The sequence below is a fragment of the Ursus arctos genome, unplaced genomic scaffold, assembly GCF_023065955.2.
Source record: "Ursus arctos isolate Adak ecotype North America unplaced genomic scaffold, UrsArc2.0 scaffold_36, whole genome shotgun sequence".
Taxonomy (NCBI): domain Eukaryota; kingdom Metazoa; phylum Chordata; class Mammalia; order Carnivora; family Ursidae; genus Ursus; species Ursus arctos.
The window spans coordinates 21,814,975-21,833,483 of NW_026623050.1; the positions used below are offsets into that span (position 1 = coordinate 21,814,975).

An 18,509-nucleotide genomic window follows, 5' to 3' on the forward strand; every position below is an offset into this window, starting at 1 on the left:
TCACTGTTCAGGCCAGACTAGTTGGCATGCTTTTATGTTCATTCTGGATCTTTAATCCACAACAATTTAAAGTTTTCTAGTACTTTTTTACTTTTTATTTTAATTAAGATGTCTCAAAGTACATTGTAGACTGTCTTCACCTCTATTATATTAGGGTTGAGTGGGCCCATTCATGTTCACCTCTCTGGGTATTGATGATTTAATTGAGAATTCGTTAATGACGAATATCATGTAAACAGACCTTGGGTTGTTTTTTTCTTACATATTTGCCCATATTGAAACTCATGTTTTACTTTATCCGATTTAGGAGGAGGCCCTATGAAATATTCCAGCAGTAGTCTTAGCATTTTGTTAGCCAGAGTTACTTCATTGTTATTTGTATGCCCAGCCGTTTAAGTTGGTTTTCCTGTCCAGGTTATTTATCTTTTCTCATCATTGTAGAATCCATTTATACTTCTCCCTCTATTTCAACAAGTGTTTTTCCTCTCCTTGGTTTTGTTGTCTGTCAAACATTTAACCAGGACAAAAAAAATACCCTTAATTCCATCATAACATAACATAGGCTTTTGTTTTTATTGTTGCTTTGAACAGTCCATATCAAAGAATCTTTTTAAAAGTCTTTAAAAGGAGTAAATAGTACAGCATTATTTACAATAGCCAGACTATGGAAGCAGCCCAAGTGTCCAGGGATAGATTAATGGATAAAGAAGATGTGGGGTGTGTGTGTGTGTGTGTATACACACACACAATACAATATTACTCAGCCATGAAAAAGAATGATATCTTTAAAAAAATGATATCTTGCCATTTACAACAACAAGGATAGAGCTGAAGAGTATAATGCTAAGTGAAATAAATCAGAGAAAGACAAATACCATATGATCTCACTCGTGGAATTTAAGAAACAAAACAAATGAGCAAAAAAGGAAAAGAGGGAGAGAGAAACCAAGAAATAGAGTCTTAACTGTAGAGAATAAACTGGTAATACCAGAAGAAAGGTGGGTGAGGGGAAAGGGGAAGATAGGGAGTGGAGATTAAAGAGCACACTTACCATGCTGAGGAAGAAAAAAAGAATAAGAATAAAGAATAAAGAAATAACGTTAGTCCAAGAGTTTTTCTTTTCTTTTCGTTTTTTTTTTTTTTAAAGATTTTATTTATTTATTTGTCAGAGACAGAGACAGGCAGAGGGAGAAGCAGGCTCCCTGCTGAGCAAGGAGCCCGATGCGGGACTCCATACCAGGACCCTGGGACCATGACCTGAGCCGAAGGCAGACACTTAACCGACTGAGCCACCCAGGCATCCCCAAGAGTTAACTTTTGACATTATGCTTATCCCCTCAGGGAAATCTAAGAGATTAGTTTTGTGTCTTTCTCCCTCCTACCCTTCCTCATCCCACCTCAATAAATTTTGTTTACTTGCTCTGTCTAGGTTATGCTTGCTTATTGAATCGGTGAACCTTTTTGCTCCAGACCAGCTTTGTAAGAATCATGAACCAATTTATCTGTATAGTTCAGGCTTTCTTTTGGACCTTCTTAAGGACAAGTAGAGTTACTAATCTGCTTGCCCTCTGACACAGTAGCTACTAATCACTAAGTAGTCACAGTTCTTTGAGATTATGAAAAGTCATGGTTTAGTTGTCATCCAAACCTAGTAATTTCTTTCTATTTCTTTATTACTTTTTAATCTAATATCTTTAACTTCTGCTTTAAAAATTACTTATATCTTTCTCGATCAACTTCTCCAATAAAGAAACATGGAATATATGAATATCTGTTCTCACTTTATCCCCAGAATAAAAACTATTATTATTAAAATACTTTTTAAAAGTTAGTTGCATTATGATTCCCAGACTCCTTTCAGGGGTATTATTTTCTTATAAGATGCTCTCTTTTCGCCATGAAAACATGATTGTATCAGTTCTTATTTATTATCTGTCCATCATAGAATAAATTTTTAATGCAAACAAGTAGCAAAAATTTCTGAACTATTAATTTCTTGTTCAGTCTAGATTCCTGATTTTGTTTATAACATGGACTGCATATTTGATCGTAGAGCCTAATTTGACATGATGCATGACAGCCTTTTATATTTTAAATTAATGATATTTGGTAACAAGTTAATTGATTTTTTTTTCCCCATTTGTCTTCACCAGTGGATTCAGTATCCAAAGAGCGCTCTTTGGCAAGTGCATAACCTGACCGAAATGTCAGGGAACAGATGGAAAGGAGTTCTGTAGGAACTGGCTGAATAGTAGGAGTTTGACTTTCTGAAAAATAGCTTTACTGGCTTTCCTCTCCTCTAGAAGTGATATGAATAAGAGCTCAACCTTCAAATGAAGGAACAGCTGTTTTTAGGCTGGTATTCAGTAGGAGATAAAAGCCCTTTCAAATAAAGTCTTAACCCTATGATTGATTTATTTTTGAAGGGCTGTGAGTTCTCAGAACATCAAGAATATCTCATGATCAGATGTAAATACAGAAAACATAGTTTATAGCTGATAAGAGTCTTTTGAATTTTCCTAATGATTTTGCTGCCTTGATTAGGATGAAAAGTTGCATTTAGGGTAATTAACTTGCTCATGATATGAATATGAAGGCAATTGAGTATACTCATGATTATATAAATGTGTGTTATAAAAGTTATTACAGTCAAATTCTCTGCTTATGTGCAGGTAGGATATCCATACATATTTTTAAGTTTCATCATAAAGTGCTGAAGATAAAATTCATAATGTTTCATAACTCCTTTTTAAATTATTGATTAAACTATGGGCATTTTGGCAGCCAAACAAATTTAGTGCTGATTGCTGGGGTCATCTCTGATTACTCAGCTTTTAATACATTAAAATTGGGTGTGATCTTCACAGTGAATTTTTTATGTATACTGTTGAACCAAACAGTTCTTTCTCTTATTTGCTTTAAATCTTCAGGTGGAGAAATCAGGTGCTGTATTTCTGTGTTTTTTTCTTTTGGGTTCACATAAGCATAATTTGCAAGACTTTCCCAAGGTAGGAATTAATTGTGATGATGGAAACTGAAATGTTGTTTCATGCTAATTTTATAATGTGTATATACTGAGGAAGTTAGACAAAGGAACTAAGTTAAACAAAGATCTAGAGCTACTGCCAAACCTAAAAACAACAATGGCACAAAGGAGAGAACAGAATGCAGGGTCCAAAGCCAACAAAATCCAAATGTAAATTTGCTAGTTGACAGGCATCACATGTAAATGGGCTTATTTTGGCAACTGTTGGAGTTAAAATACAAAAGACATCACTTATACAAAAGCAAAAGTAATCGAGGTTTTTTTTTTTTGGTAATTTTTAAAGAAAATGGTCTTTCGAAATTTATAGTAGCCATTTAGTTTGTATGAAGAATGCTGCCTTTCACTTTTGTTAAAATCCAGTTATTGTTTACTTAATTCCATTACTAGTGTACTGTCTTTCTTCATATTCATGAAAGTTATTTTGGGTGACATAAGAAGATGTGGCCATTATATCAAAAGTTTACTGAATATATATATATTTTTAAAGTCTTGAATTGGGCCCATAGTTAGGATCCTTTCTTGCTACGTTTGCAGTATATTTTATATTGTGAATATAATTGCCATTTTCCAGCCCTCGCCTGTGTGGCATTTAGTTGATGTAATTACAAAAATGCCTTTTACCTTATTTTGTGGCAGGGAATAAAATAAAATGAATCACTAGCTAGTTAACGGGTCTGACTCAGTTGTAGCTCATCAGATGGCCACGTACGAAGGGAAACAAAAGTGGGAAGATTTCTTGAAAGATAAAATTAAGGAATGAAAAAGATCATTCTTATAGAAATAAAAAGACATAAGAAATGGGTATCACTTTTCTTTATGTTCAAAAAACAATGATTCCTCCTCCCCATTAGGTGGTGTTATTTACATAGGAAAATTTTTCCTTTTGAGTTATTAGGTGTTCTTTTTTCTTTTAATGTAAAAAAGGACATTAACATTAGATATACTCTGAGCAAATTTTAAGTGTACAATACAGTATTGTTAACTGTATGCACACTGTTGCACAGCAGATCTCTAGAACTTTTTCATCTTGCATGATTTAAACTATACCCACTGAACAACTCCCCATTTCCCCTAGCCATTGGTAACCATTATTCTACTTCCTGTATCCATGAATTTGGCTACTTTATATATATCATATAAATGGAATCATGCAGTATTTGTCTTTCTGTGAATGGCTTATTTCACTTAGCAAAAGTTCATCTCTGTAACATATAAAAGAAATTTCTTCTTTTTTTAAGACTTAATGGTATTCCGTTGTATGACTTTACCTTATTTTCTTCATCTATCAATGGATATTTATGTTGTTTATCTCTTGGCTATAGTGAATAGTGCTGCAATGAACACAAGAGTGTAAATATCTCTTCAAGATCCTGTCTTCAGTTCTTTTGGATAAGTTAGTCGAAGTAGGATTGCTAGATCATAGGGTAGTTCTATTTTTAATTTTTTGCGAAATCTTCATATCGTTTTCCCTAGTGGCTTTACCATTTTACCTTCCCACCAACAGTGTACAAGGTTCCAGTTTCTCCAGATCCTCACTTATACTTAATTACTGTTTTTTATTTGTTCATTTTCTGTAATGGCCATCCTAACAGTTGTGAGTTATTACCTAATTGTGGTTTTGATTTGCATTTCCTTGATTATTAATGATGTTGAGAATCTTTTCATGTACCCTCTGGCTATCTGTATGTGTTCTTTGGAGAAATTTGGTGTTATCCATTTAATGAACTATTTAAGTCAGTAAAATATCAGTGAAGTAAAAGATACTGAATTTCTTGAAGTTTTTGTAATTGCATTTAAATTGTATGTAATTGAGAAAAATTTAAATGTATAAATATTTAGATGATAACGTATATTAGACTGGAAGTAGTTCAGTATTTGCCCAGTGATTGCTTTTGGTTTAGCTTAAAATTTTTCAAAAAACTTATTTTTAAATTATATAAACTCATTTAAAACTTTTCAAATAGTACAAACTAATTTCAGAGAAGTTGAAAAGCAGTAAAAAAGGAAGACAATAAGAATCCAACTTTTCAAGTGAAACTATTAGTCCTTCTTGTATTTCCTTCCAGTTTTTTCCCCCTCAGGCATTATAGTTACCATGGTTAATATGCAGTTTGTATCTTGATTTTTTTTTTATTTTAAACTATGATGGAAAGAAAATTTTTATTAAAAGAAGCTCAACAGGTAAAAGAAAAAGTAGAACCATTTTGTATGTTCAGATTGGACATTTTCAAATTGGAAACAAAGAAAAAGCTTTTAAGTTAAATGGGAGAAGTAAAAAAGCAGAGACGAAAGGTGGTGCCAAAATACTTAAGAGGAGAAAGTGGGAGGTGGTGATTGAATTATTGCATGTGTATCATCATAGAAACGTAAACATGAGTCAGAACACGTTATATTAAATCTATACAATCATGAGCCACATGACTACTGGGTTTTAAATTTGTTAAGAATTTATCAGATTTGTTTTTAAAGTTTTTTTTATTTATTTGAGAGAGCGCAGAAACAAGCATGAGTGGGGGTGGGAGGAGGGCCAGAGGGAGAGAGAGAAGCAGACTCCTTGCTGAGTAGAGAGCCAACATGGGGCTCAATCCCAGGACCCAGAGATCATGACCTGAGCCAAAGGCAGATGCTTAACCAACTGAGCCACCCAGGCACCCCAAGAATTTATCAGATTTTAAAAAAATAAATTGTGGTTTAACACTTCTAAATTTTCATTAGTTACAGTTGACCCTTGAACAACATAGGTTTCAATTGTTCAGTCCACTTATATGTGGATCTTTTTCAATAAATACAACACAGTACTGTAAATGTATTTTACGATTTTCTCAATAACATTTTCTTTTCTCTACCTTACTTTATTTTAAGAATAAAGCGTATAATATAACATACAAAATATGTGTTAATCGACTGTGTTATCAGCAAGCCTACTTCTGTTAACAATAAGCTATTAGTTCAGTTTTTGGGGAATCAAAAGTTATACATGGATTTTTGACAAATAGGTAATTGGTGCCCCTATTTTCCCCACCCCCTCCATGTCATTCAAGGGTCAATGGTATTTTTATTCTAATGAACTGCTTGTTCCATTAGAGAAAGTCTTCAGGGCATATATTCTTTTGTTAAATGAATCATCATGCTCAGAAAGATTTCTAGATTTATGACTGATTTACCTTACTAATTTTTCTTCTTTTCCAGCTATTCTAATATTTTATCAGTCTTGCTTTTACACATTTTTTTTTTTCTGGTCAGAATTAAGAATGCATCTTAACTTCACTGTGTTAGAATTAAAGTTTTTCATTCACATGTGACTTTCAAGTTAGTTTCTAACAGGACTATTTTTAGGGCAGCATCTTCTGCCTGGAAATAATGCAGTATTTTCAAAGGTTCATAGATTTGTTATGTTTTTGATACAAATATATGTCTTGAGGTCAGTGAATATAAAATAAAATGTAAAGAAGCACATAAGGGAAAAACTTCATCTGTTTATTGACTTTAACTTTATTATTTGTGGTACTGATGCCTACCACACGTAAAATGTAAAAAGCAAACAAGAAAAACTTGGTGGTGGTGGAGTGAATGACTAAGTATGATTCCTCACTCATAGTAGTTATTCAGTAGATGTTTATTGAATAGAAATTGTTAAATTGGAGAAACAGATCTAATTAGTGACATAATGATATTTTCTGTCATGCGTTACCTTAATCTTTTTAAACAATCCACTGAAACATTGCAGGGAAAGGGTTTTGTGAAGTTAGTTAATTGTAAACACTTAGAAACTACTACGTGCAAGATGCTCTCCAGGCATTTTATATGCTGTCTCATTTAGTAGGCAGAGCCAGTGTTACCTGATTTTTTTGTAAATGAGAAAACTGAAGCAGAGAAAAAGATGTGACTTTCAAGTCATATAACTTAAACTATGTTTGGCCTAATGCCTCAAATCCTTTGTTCACCCCTGTAATATGAAGATACTATTTCTTTTTTATTTTCTTTGTATTTTCATAAAAGCAGGAAGAACCAGCGTTGATTTGGCATAAACTTAAATGTCTTTGCAGTCTGAGTATCTTTACAGTAGGCTCCAGATACGCTTATGGTTCAGCTTTGATAGATGACATCATTTACTATAGTCATTTATGTTGAGGAGGTTTTTTTTTGTTTTTTGTTTTTTTAAGATTTTATTTATTTATTTGATAGAGAGGCGGTGAGAGAGGGAACACAAGCAGGGGGAGTGGGAGAGAGAGAAGCAGGCTTCCCGCTGAGCAGGGGGCCTGATTCCGGGCTCGATCCCAGGACCCTGGGATCATGACCTGAGCCGAAGGCAGACACTTAACAACTGAGCCACCCAGGCGCCCCATATGTTGAGGAGTTTTAAACACAGAAGATTGTTGCTTCAGCAGGTTATCAATATTCCAGTCAGAGAGGAACTGTTGGTTAAGAAGCAATATCATAAATGGGAAATCCAACTTAGGTTCAGCCACTTCTTTTTTTCTCCCAATTTTTCTCCCAATTTTTCTCAGTGGTAAGACTGCCAAATAAGTTCTCTCACAATGAGAATGAAAAGACCTTTTCTGAAGTTTCAGACAGCTTACATTTATTGAGCATTTCCTATGTGACAGATGCTGTTTAAGTGCCTCGTAGGTATCATTTCATTCTCATCCTTAGTCTGTGCGTTATGTACTGTTACTAACTTCCAGTTTTTGAGAATGACATAGTCTTTTTTTTTTTTTAAAGATTTTATTTATTTATTCGACAGAGAGAGAGACAGCCAGCGAGAGAGGGAACACAAGCAGGGGGAGTGGGAGAGGAAGAAGCAGGCTCATAGCAGAAGAGCCTGATGTGGGGCTCGATCCCATAACGCCGGGATCACGCCCTGAGCCGAAGGCAGACGCTCAACCGCTGTGCCACCCAGGCGCCCCAAGAATGAAATAGTCTTAATAGAGTTGTCGTATGCCTAGTAAATGGAAAAGTTAGGTCCAGTGGCCTGTAAACCATATTTTCCTGATACGGCTTTTTGGTAGTCAGAGTTTACTATATGTATTGTGTCCTTAGTTAAGCTGAAAAGACAAAGTGAGAGACTAATGAGAGAAATTAGGTATGGAAGGAAATCAGCTAGATCCATTTTTTTTTTTTTTGGCACTCTTAAACTTCTGGAATAAATAAATGTTTAGAATATGTCAAGTTTTCTTCACGCTGTCAATAAATATCTTTCTCTTGAATGTACAGTTCAGTGAGCTTGATAAATGTATACACACCCATATATCCAAGGGAGGAATTGAGAGGTTTTTCTGGGACAGCAGGAGATCTAGAACTCAGTCTGATCAAAGGTAGGAATGCAGTTTTGAAGAAAGCCAGGGCAAGCTGCGCCAGGGGTTTGAATATTGAAAAGTGATGGGAGGATATTGTGTATGGATATAGAGTTGGATAAGTCAATACAGTTCAAGCCTTTCTACTTTGAGACTGACAGGTTGGGTATACCACTTAGGATTGAGTGTGTGTTCACTTGATGAACTAACTGATGGAAGACACAGATCTGTTTTTAATTACTTTGAAATCAAAGTATGGTGATTTTTTTCTTTCTCTTCTCTCCTAAAGCAGCTCTGAACAGTTTATAAACTCCTCATACTTGCCCATCTTTTCTTCTCTCTTGTAAATGACATAATTGAGGAGATCAAGAATCCAAGCCTAGTTCCTTGCTCTTGGGGCAGAAATCTATTTAAACTATGTACTTCATCTTTACAAATTCTTTGGATTGAAGGTTTTAAGGGTTTTAACAGGAGGATGATGACTAACTCACCCAGAGGCCATAGGACAAAGTCAGAATGGGGTTCCTGCTTTAGGAAATACTACCAACTGAAAGTATTTTGTCAGCATTTTATCACTGACCACTTTTTCCAGAGGGTTTTATATATTTGAAAGGTATTCTAAATGATATTTAGAAAACATTTTAAATGATACTGAGGCAAACAGGTTATTTTATCACAGATGTTTATAAAATAAAATTGTGAGATTCTAACCTGTATTTCAAGGTTAGCAAAGAAGTGGGTCTATAAACAGTTGCATTAGGTTAGACTCTCTTGTACTTATATCTTGATTACCATCTTATTTTCAAAAAGACTAACAAGGTAATGATTTCATATGCTTAAACCTATTTTGAAATAATTATCAATTGAGTAATTTAATGGAGTGCTTAATATAAGAAATTGTAATGGAGGTAGATGACCACAAATCGATTGGGTTATGGAGATTTTCACATTGAGCAGCAATTGAAGATCAACTTTTAGGAGTGAGTAGTATGTTATTGCAGTAGCACAAAAGTATTACAAAAGTATACTTAATTTCCTCCCCTTCTGTTCTGTGTGGATCATGAAGGAAAACAAATATTTCTGAAAATTTTATTTAAAAAACTTCAGCTTCAGTTGAGAAATACCTTCCTCTTAAATATTGAGTGTAAAACGCATATTTTTAAAACATGAATTTTTCTATCTTAGACTTGCCTTAAATTTTCAAAAATAACTTTGCATTTACCTTCTCACCCTTTAATTTTAGGTTATTTCCTGGGTGTAATTGGATGGACTTACCAACTTTAAGCCACCATTCATACTCTTTCAGTAAAATTGTAACCATGGTGAAAGACCAAATCTTCTTTCCTATTTTGAAAAAGGCAGGCATTTACTGTGTCGTTTATGTAGTTTTTCAGTATATTATTTTGGTTTGTACTAACTTTTCACTTATTTATGTACTGTTTCTCCCCTGGGAAATTACAAATTTTTAGTTATATGTACACAGAACCATGTGTGCTCATAATGTGATAAAAGTCACTTTTAATCTGATACTGATTTAAAATAGTATTTTGCGCTTCACAGTGTAAATAACCTTCTTGGATTAATTCTTCAGAAACTTCTGAAAGAATTTATCATCTAACAGTCTTTCCTTAGGCTCTTTGTATAGTCCTTCAAAGCATATTTATTTTAAATATATGATAGCACTGTGATGTTTGCATTGGTAATGATTGATAATTTTATTTCGTATTGCCAGTCCCAAAATTGGGAGAAATGGATATTTATTGTAGGAATAGATAATATTTGAAAGGTAATGGAAAGAGAGAGCTTGGGTTTGCAATTTTTTTTTTTAAATGACAAAACTCTTTCAGGTGTTTGCCCTCCCTTGCTTCAACAAAGACTATCAGATCACCATGCTGCTGGACGCCTAGGTGGCTCAGTTGGTTAAGTGTCTGCCTTTGGCTCAGGTCATGATCCTGGAGTCCCAGGATAGAGTCCCTCATCAGGCTCCCTGTTCAGCAGGAGTCTACTTTTCCTTCTGCTCTTCACCCCACTCTCTCTCAAATAAATAAATAAAATCTTTTTAAAAAAATCACCATGCCACTTTGTATCAAATCACCATGTCATTCTGGCCACATGGGTATGGACTTCTATTTGAACTTCAAGTAAATACCTCTAAATGTCAGCATCTTTTTCTTTCTTATGGTCTCTAATACTGGGGGCCAATTGCTATGGATACCCACTAAGGTTTTAAAAGCTGTAGTTTGACTATGGTACTGTTCCTTGTTTTTAAAATTTAATCTTCTGTCTCTCTTCATTCCAAGTTGTACTTTGTTAGTATTTAAGTATGGGGTTTTTTGGGGGGAGGGGGCAGTCACCCAGAATAAAAGTATAACATTTTTAAAGCACGTAGAGGGAGGACCTCTCTTGGGGTATAATTTACATACAGTGAAATAAATGGATTTTTTGGGGGGAGGGGCAGAGGGAGAGGGAGAGATAATCTTTTTTTTTTTTTTAAGATTTATTTTATTTATTTTTTAGAGAGAGAGAAAGAGAGAGGGTGTGAGCCAGTAAAGGGGCAGAGGGAGAGGGAGAAAGAGAATCCCAAGCAGACTCCCCCACTGAGCACGGAGCTCGACTTTGACCCAGTCCCAGGACCCCGAGATTATGACCTGAGCCAAAATCAAGAGTCGGAATCCCAACTGACTGAACCACCCAGGTGCCCCAGGAGAGAGAGAATCTTAAGCAGGCTCCATGCCCAGTGTGGAGCCGGGTACAGGGTTCAATCTCACAACCCTGAGATCATGACGTGAGCCGAAATCTAGAGTCCAATGCTTAACCAACTGAGCCACCCAGGTGCCCCAAATGGATCTTAAATGTACAGTTCAGTGAGCTTGATAAATGTATACACACCCGTATAATTAATACTTCAATCAAGATAAAAACATTTCTCTCATGCCATGTTATGAATCCAGTGACATGCTTCCAGAATTGAACGTTAATTTTCCAAGCTGCTGGGAATGTTGGTGGACAACTCTCACCAGAGAGTTTAAGAGTTGCCTTCTGCTGCAGGGAACTATCTTGATCTTGTCACACCTACTTTCTGGGGGCTGCATGTATCCGATGACTGGTCAATGCAGTGGTAGGGTAGGGGGAGAGGTATAAAGATCTTGGTCCACTTGCTGCAATTTAGGACAGTTTCTAAGGCCTATCCCAGTTTGAGAACTCCCCATGTGATGGTCTAAGGCATTTGTTGCTGTTGTATCACAATTCAGCTGCTTCTTGTACCCACTGTGCTTCCTTCACCTCATCATAGGCATTGAACATAAAAGGACTTCTTGAATACAGGTAGTCCCTCTAAAGAGTCTGTTTCCTGGGAAACCTAACCTGTAGCACCTCAGAAAGTTCTCTCATGGCCCCTTCCAAACAACCCCCTACTTAAAAAACAATGATCATTCTTGTTTTATTACCTTAGATTGGTTTTGCCACTTCTAGAATATTATGTAAATGGAATCATATAGTATGTTCTCTTTTGTGTCTGGCTTCTTTGCTAAAAAGATTCATCCAAGTTGTGTATAGCACTTCGTTCTTATTGCTGAATTGCAGTGTTCCATTGTGTTAATAAAACATCATTTATTTATCCATTTAGGTGTCTGCAGTCATTAGAAATGTTTTTAAGTGTTTGGCTATTGTGAATAAGGCTGTTAGAAACAGTCTTGGGTAATTCAGTTTGCGAACATAAACATTTTTATTTCTCCTGGGTAAATATAAGAGTGGAATCTCTCAGTCATATATAGAAATATGTTTAACTTTCTAAAAAATTGCTGAAGGGTTTTTCAAAGTGATTTCACTATTTTATACTCCCACTAGCCATGTATGAGTTCTAGTTGCTCTATGTTCTTTCCAATACTTGAATTCTTACTGCTATGTTATATTTAGTTTTATCATGTTGTTTAATTTTTTTGTGCCTTGGTTCTTCCTTTCTCACTTCTTTTTGGTTAATCAAATATTTTTTGTATTCTATTTTTATTTCTTTAATGACTTTTTTAGCTGTACCTCTTTTAATTATTTTTAAGGGTTGCTCTAGGGATTTAAGTATACGCTCATTACAGTCTACATGCACTTTATGTTTTACTATATCAATACAAAATTAAGAATTTTGAATTATTTCATTTACCCTTTTTATTCTTTGTTGTAAAAGTATTTTCAAGTTTTCAAAACAACTTCATAGTTTCTGCTTTCAGTAATCCTGTGCACTTTAAAGAAAATCAAGGAAAAATGGTCGTTTATCCTTACATAACTGCTACTTCTGTTCTTTACTTCTTGTGGATCCAAATTTTATCTGGTGTCATTTTTCTTCAGCATGAAAACTTTAGTATTTCTTGTACTTCAAATCTCTAGGCAGTTATTCTGAGATGACTTTTTTTTTCTCTTAGAACTTTAATGATGTCATTTTATTGTCTCTTGCCTCCATTGTTTTTGATGAGTGGTCAGCCTTTATTTATATCAATTTCCCCTTATGTAATTTGTCTTTCTTCCCTCTGGTTGAATTTAAAATTTCTTTCTTTGTGTTTGCATTCAGCCATCTAATGATTGTGTGTATTGTTGACGTTTGCTTTGTATTTTTCCTGCTTAGAGATTATTGAGGTCATTGGAATCTGCATGCAGTCAGTGATGTTTTTCACACATTTGGGAAGATTTTTGCAGTTTTTCCCCCAGATGTATATTCTGCATCATTTTCTCATCTACTTCTCATATTCTGATTACATTTATTTTAGACTATTTATTATTGTTTAACAAGTAGCTAAGGAGCTATTTGTTTTTTCCAATATTTTTTCTACTTTATATTGAATAATTTTTTATTGATTTCTATTCCTTTTCACTTACAATTTCTTCTTCTATTTACAGTTCATTGTTTGGCTCATTCAGTGAATTTTTATTTCATTTAATACAATTTTAAATTCTAGAATTTCCATTTACTTTCCTTTTTTTTTTTTTTTTTTTAAATATGGAATGCTTCACAAATTTGCCTGTCATCCTTGTGCAGGGGTCATGCTAATCTTCTCGGTATCATTCCAGTTTTAGTATACGTGTGCCAAAATGAGCATTAGAATTTCCATTTTCAAATACATTTCCATTTTCTCTGCTGAGAGTGTCTCATCTGTCCATTCATTTTGACCATCTTTTTCTTAAAGTCTTTGAATATATAATAGCTGCTTTAAAATCTTTTCCTCCTTATTCCAACATCTGTGATCTCAACATATAGTGTGTTTTTCATGAGTTCTAAGTCATATTTTTATTTCTCCACACCTGTATTAATTTTTTATTTTGTATTAGAAAATGTGCAAGATGTGCTGTAGTGGTTTTGGTTTCTCTTCTGCAGAGTTTTGGTTTTTGCTCTGGTAAGTAGTTACATTATTGGTCAATTATCTTGATGCTTGGTTTTATGCTTTGTTAAAGCAGGTTTGTAGAAAGCCCAAATTATTTACCAAGCATCCCTGATTACTTCCCTCTGTGGTATTAGTATTGAAATCTATGGTCAGTTATTTTAGCTTTGTAGATATTACTTCCAGTTTGGTTTCTTATATTGCCCCTTATGTTTATGTTGTTAGGTCAGCCAAAGATTTGAGGGGAGTTTAAATGTAAATTTTTGGACCTTCCCCAACTGTGGCTTTATCCTTTCTATGATTCCCCTCCTTACTTTCCAGCCACACTGGTGCTCCCAAATTCTGTTTTCTTTAACAAAGAAGATAGTAGCTTTCTGCTTGTTCAACCACAATATGCCATGCTATGGAGTGTCTTCCTTTCCAGTTTCTGCCTACTTGTGGTCACCCTTCCTTGCCTTTAAATAGTTTTAAAAAATTCTGCCCATAGTTTATAATTGTTATTTTCAATTGAATACCTTAGAAAAATGGTCACTAGAACATTTTGTTGTTCAATAAACTTTTTTCACCCCATAAATATTCCTTGTACTACTTCCTAATCAACTGTACTGTAGAATCAACCACTGTCTTTATTTTTATCACTGTGATTTTGTTTGTTCTGTTTTAGATCAACATATAAGTGGAATCTTTTGTGTCTGATTTCTTTTACTAAGCATAAGGTTACTGAGATTTATGCATGTTGTTGTGTGTACCCCCAGTCCTTGTCTTTGTATTGCCAAACAGGATTGCTTTGAATGAATAAACTTTTATTCTTTCCTTCTTCCTTCCTTTCCTTCCTTTTTTCCCCCTCCCTCCCTCTCTTTCTCTCTCTCTGTCGTTCTTTCTAAATGATTTTTATTTATTTATTTGAGAGAGAGAGGTAGAGAGCATAAGCCGGGGGTAGGGAGACAGAGAAGCAGACTCCCGGCTGAGCAGGGAGCCCCACATGGGGCTCATTCAGTCTCAGGACCCTGAGATCATGACCTGAGCTGAAGGCAGATGCTTAAACGGACTGAGCCACACAGGTGCCCCTATTCTTTTTTTTAAATTGATGGTCATCTGAATTGTTTCCAGTTTTAGCTATTATGAGTGCTGTCGTTAATATTAATGTAAAAGTTTCCTTGTGACTATGTTTTTTCTCACTGTATCTTGGGCAAATACATAGGGATAGATTGTTGTATCATAGGGTATGTATATTTTTATCTTTTAAGAAACTGCCAGGGGGCGCCTGGGTGGCACAGCGGTTAAGCATCTGCCTTCGGCTCAGGGCGTGATCCCGGCGTTACGGGATCGAGCCCCACATCAGGCTCCTCCGCTATGAGCCTGCTTCTTCCTCTCCCACTCCCCCTGCTTGTGTTCCCTCTCTCGCTGGCTGTCTCTATCTCTGTCAAATAAATAAATAAAATCTTAAAAAAAAAAAAAAAGAAAAGAAAAAAGAAACTGCCAGTTTTCTAAAATGTATCATTTTACATACCCACAGGCAGTATGTAAGATTTGGTATACAGATCTTATTTTTATGTCAAGATTATATTCTGTTATTTAATGGAAGTCATTGTTAGTGTATATTTTTAATTGCTGACAAGTACTTTTGATAAACACTCCTCTATTTTTAAACTAAAAATATTCCGAGATAAGGATTTCAAGAGTGATATGATTTATTTACATAGGCAGTGACTTAAGTTTTCCAGCTAGTTGTAATCACCCCAAAGGTGGATGCTGTGGTAGGTTTTTGATCTAATTACTCATCTTTATAAGTTGTAGATATTTTTAAATGACTTAAATTCAGTTTTTTTATGGGTTAGACATTATGAGAGTTCAAAATTTAGAAATCTGTACGTGGCACTAATTTTTGCTTATATGGTCCTACAATAAATATAGCTGATTGTGAACAAGAGAGTTTTAGTTCATTCCGTTAGAGCACTGTGCTAATAATGCCAGGGTCTCAGCTAAGTGTCTTCTTAATGTGGTTTCTTTTGTGTTTTGGTCATCAGTTGTGTCCTTTATGAAGGCTACTTTGCAAAATCGTATTGTTAAGTGAGATTGGGGAGAATCAATATAAGTGGATAAGTAAAAAGCTGTACCTGCCACTAGAAAATCTGCCCTTATATTAATTTCCGGTGTTATTTAGTGTATAAGAGCCTTTTTTTTTTAATTGAGCTTGTTCTATGTATTCACCGTAGGTGATACAGAATAAGAACTGAATGTGCTCTTAAATTAATTGGAGGCTGCTTGTTAAATGGTGTTCACTTAAGAACAATTATAACTTCTGTGCTGTGTGACATAGATTTTTAAGTTCAGTAAAAGTATTGAAGAGGACTGGGTAAAGATTAATGAGGTTGGGCAAGTTGTACAGCAGAGGTGGAATTGAAAGTGAGCGTTAAACCAATAAGACTTAATTAAGTATAGAGGAGGTAGAAGTGCTAGAGGAATAACAAGAGCAATGAAATGTTCATAAGTGATAGGTACTATGTATTGTAGATATGCCTCATGGTTACAGTTGAGAGTTTGGTAAGACACTGAATGACAGGTGCTTGAGGGTGGGGTTATTGTGTCTTGAGCATCTGTGTATCACCAGTGCCTAGAATCCTCCCTAAACCATCGGTGTGTATGCCATAATAAGAAATTAGTAAGTTTTTTGACTCCTAGGGTTAGAAGGGAAGAAGCCATTGTAACTGGGTTTTCAAAGGTTTTGAGCATAGGAGGGACAAAACCCAGCACAATTGACAGTAAACATTTGTAGAACAGATGATTAAATATTCCATTTCAAGTTGAAGAATTTGGGATTCATTTTCTTGGTAGTGGGGCTCTGGAACTGTTTACTTTTTAAATCCGGGGGTAATGTGTTTTATAGGCTTGTTTTAGGAAGATTACATGGACAGGATATTAGAAGCTAGTGAAATGTTATATAATAGTGTTTTAGGAAGATTCAGAGAGACTCTAGGAAAAAAAAAGTCTAAGTAGAATATCCTGAAATCCCAGAATAAAAAGGAACAGAAAGGCTGCTTCAGGAGACCTTCGTAAGGATAGGGATAGGGAGGGAGAAGAGAAGGGAGAATCAAAGATGATGCCAGTTTACAAGTCCAGTTGACCTGCACTATTATAGTACTACCTTCAATATTAGAAATATTAATAATTAGGGTCCAAAGGCATCTGAGGAAGAGATGAAGGACATACAGAGGATTTGGTATTAAGATATATGATAGGTTTTAGGTAATGGCAGGAAAACCAAATGAAAGTTTCCAGCAAGAGTTTGATGATTTAAGACCCAAAATACAGAACTAAGATTAAGGCTGGGAATGTACATTGGAAACCTCATTTGGAGGAGACAGTCAAAATCATAAAACTGAATTAGTTGTCCAAAGGGTAGAACATAAAATGAGAAGAACATGGGATGCAGAACAGGTATTTTTAATTTTCACATGGAAGAGGAAGTGATTCTATGCAGAAATAGAGGCCCAAAGGTTAATGTCAGCAAATCCCAGAGAGGCATCGTGGTTAACAGGATTAAATGCCATAGAGTAGAGGTAGGCAAAATATGATCCATTGTCTGTCACCTGTTTTTTGTAGATAAAGCTTTATTGGAACAAACCACTGTTCATTTGTTTATATTTTATTTATGGCTGCTTTTGTACTACATAATAGGGTTGAATGGTTGTTAAGGAGAGTGTATGGTCTGCAAAGCCTAAAATAATTACTGTATGGCCATTCACAGGAGAAGTTTGCTGACCTCTGATACAGAGATGTAAGAAACAAAGACCAAGAGAGGGCCTTTGTATTTTATTTTAGGATAACCTTTGATGATTTGAAAAAGTTCCGTTTTATTTTATAAACAAACATTTACTTGAGAGTCTTCTGTTTGCCTGGCGTTTGGATTTGCTGCTGTGGTCTTGGAAGAGGCTAGGCAGTAGCAAGAGATTTATTAATGAGTGAGTAAATAAATTGTAAGGAGTGCAGGTGGTCAATGTAAATTTTTGTTTTGTGAGTCTAGAAGAAATGAGTCATAGTTTAAAGAATATATGAGGAAGAGATTTTTAAGTATAGGGAAAATATGAAGGAAAAATTTTTATGGAGTTCTTCTGAGAGGCAGAGTGTGTCGCCATTGCAGGAATTAATGGTCTAAGACTTGAACGCAGGGAGTACACAGGCCTCATTACAGGAAATGAATAGAATTGTTTGTGGAATTAAGTTAAGAATAGTAATTGCTCACACAGCTGTTTTTAAATAGCAAATTGTGTTAGGTAATCAGCAAAAATCCACTAAAATGTACTTGGTAGTTATGCAGAAGCTGCTTTATTGGTACTGACTTATGATCCTAATGGGTACTATAAAAACAAACAAACAAAAAACCTGTCTATGCAGTTTTCACATTGGTATGCTGCTGTATGTTTTTTTGTTTAATGTACAAGTACAGTTGTAATGTTTTCATCTTCCTTTCCCCACCACCAAACCCAAATATAATCGTCTTGTTCAAAAAGAGCAGCACCATGAACTTTATGAGCACGCAGAGCAATGAGGTGTGTTCTCATTGAAAGGAGTAGTATCTGTTTGATTGCTTCTCTGTTTGTCTTCCTCCCTAGACAAAAATGGAATGTTTCATTCTGTGGTGGGATTTGGGAAAGTAATTTTTTTCTGTTTTTCTCTGTATTTTGTTGGACTGTACTTTGGTTCTTTCTTTTAGATATGACTGTTTCTTAAGCCTCCCTTTTAATTTATTTGTTAGCTTTCTGGCGACGCCTTTGCTTGTTTGTGTGTGTGTTTGTTTGTTGTGGT

At 35.0% G+C, this 18,509-nt stretch overlaps 1 protein-coding gene and 1 non-coding gene across 5 annotated transcripts in view; one reads left to right on the top strand and one right to left on the bottom strand.

Annotated features, from left to right (window-relative positions):
* The window catches only part of TCF12 (transcription factor 12), a 374,787-nt gene that overhangs the window by 137,914 nt on the left and 218,364 nt on the right, over window positions 1–18,509 (top strand). The gene's annotated exons all lie outside the window — the stretch shown is intronic.
* Window positions 13,319–13,424, bottom strand: LOC113269752 (U6 spliceosomal RNA). The gene has a single exon (XR_003321562.2). It is a non-coding gene; the product is annotated as a U6 spliceosomal RNA (small nuclear RNA).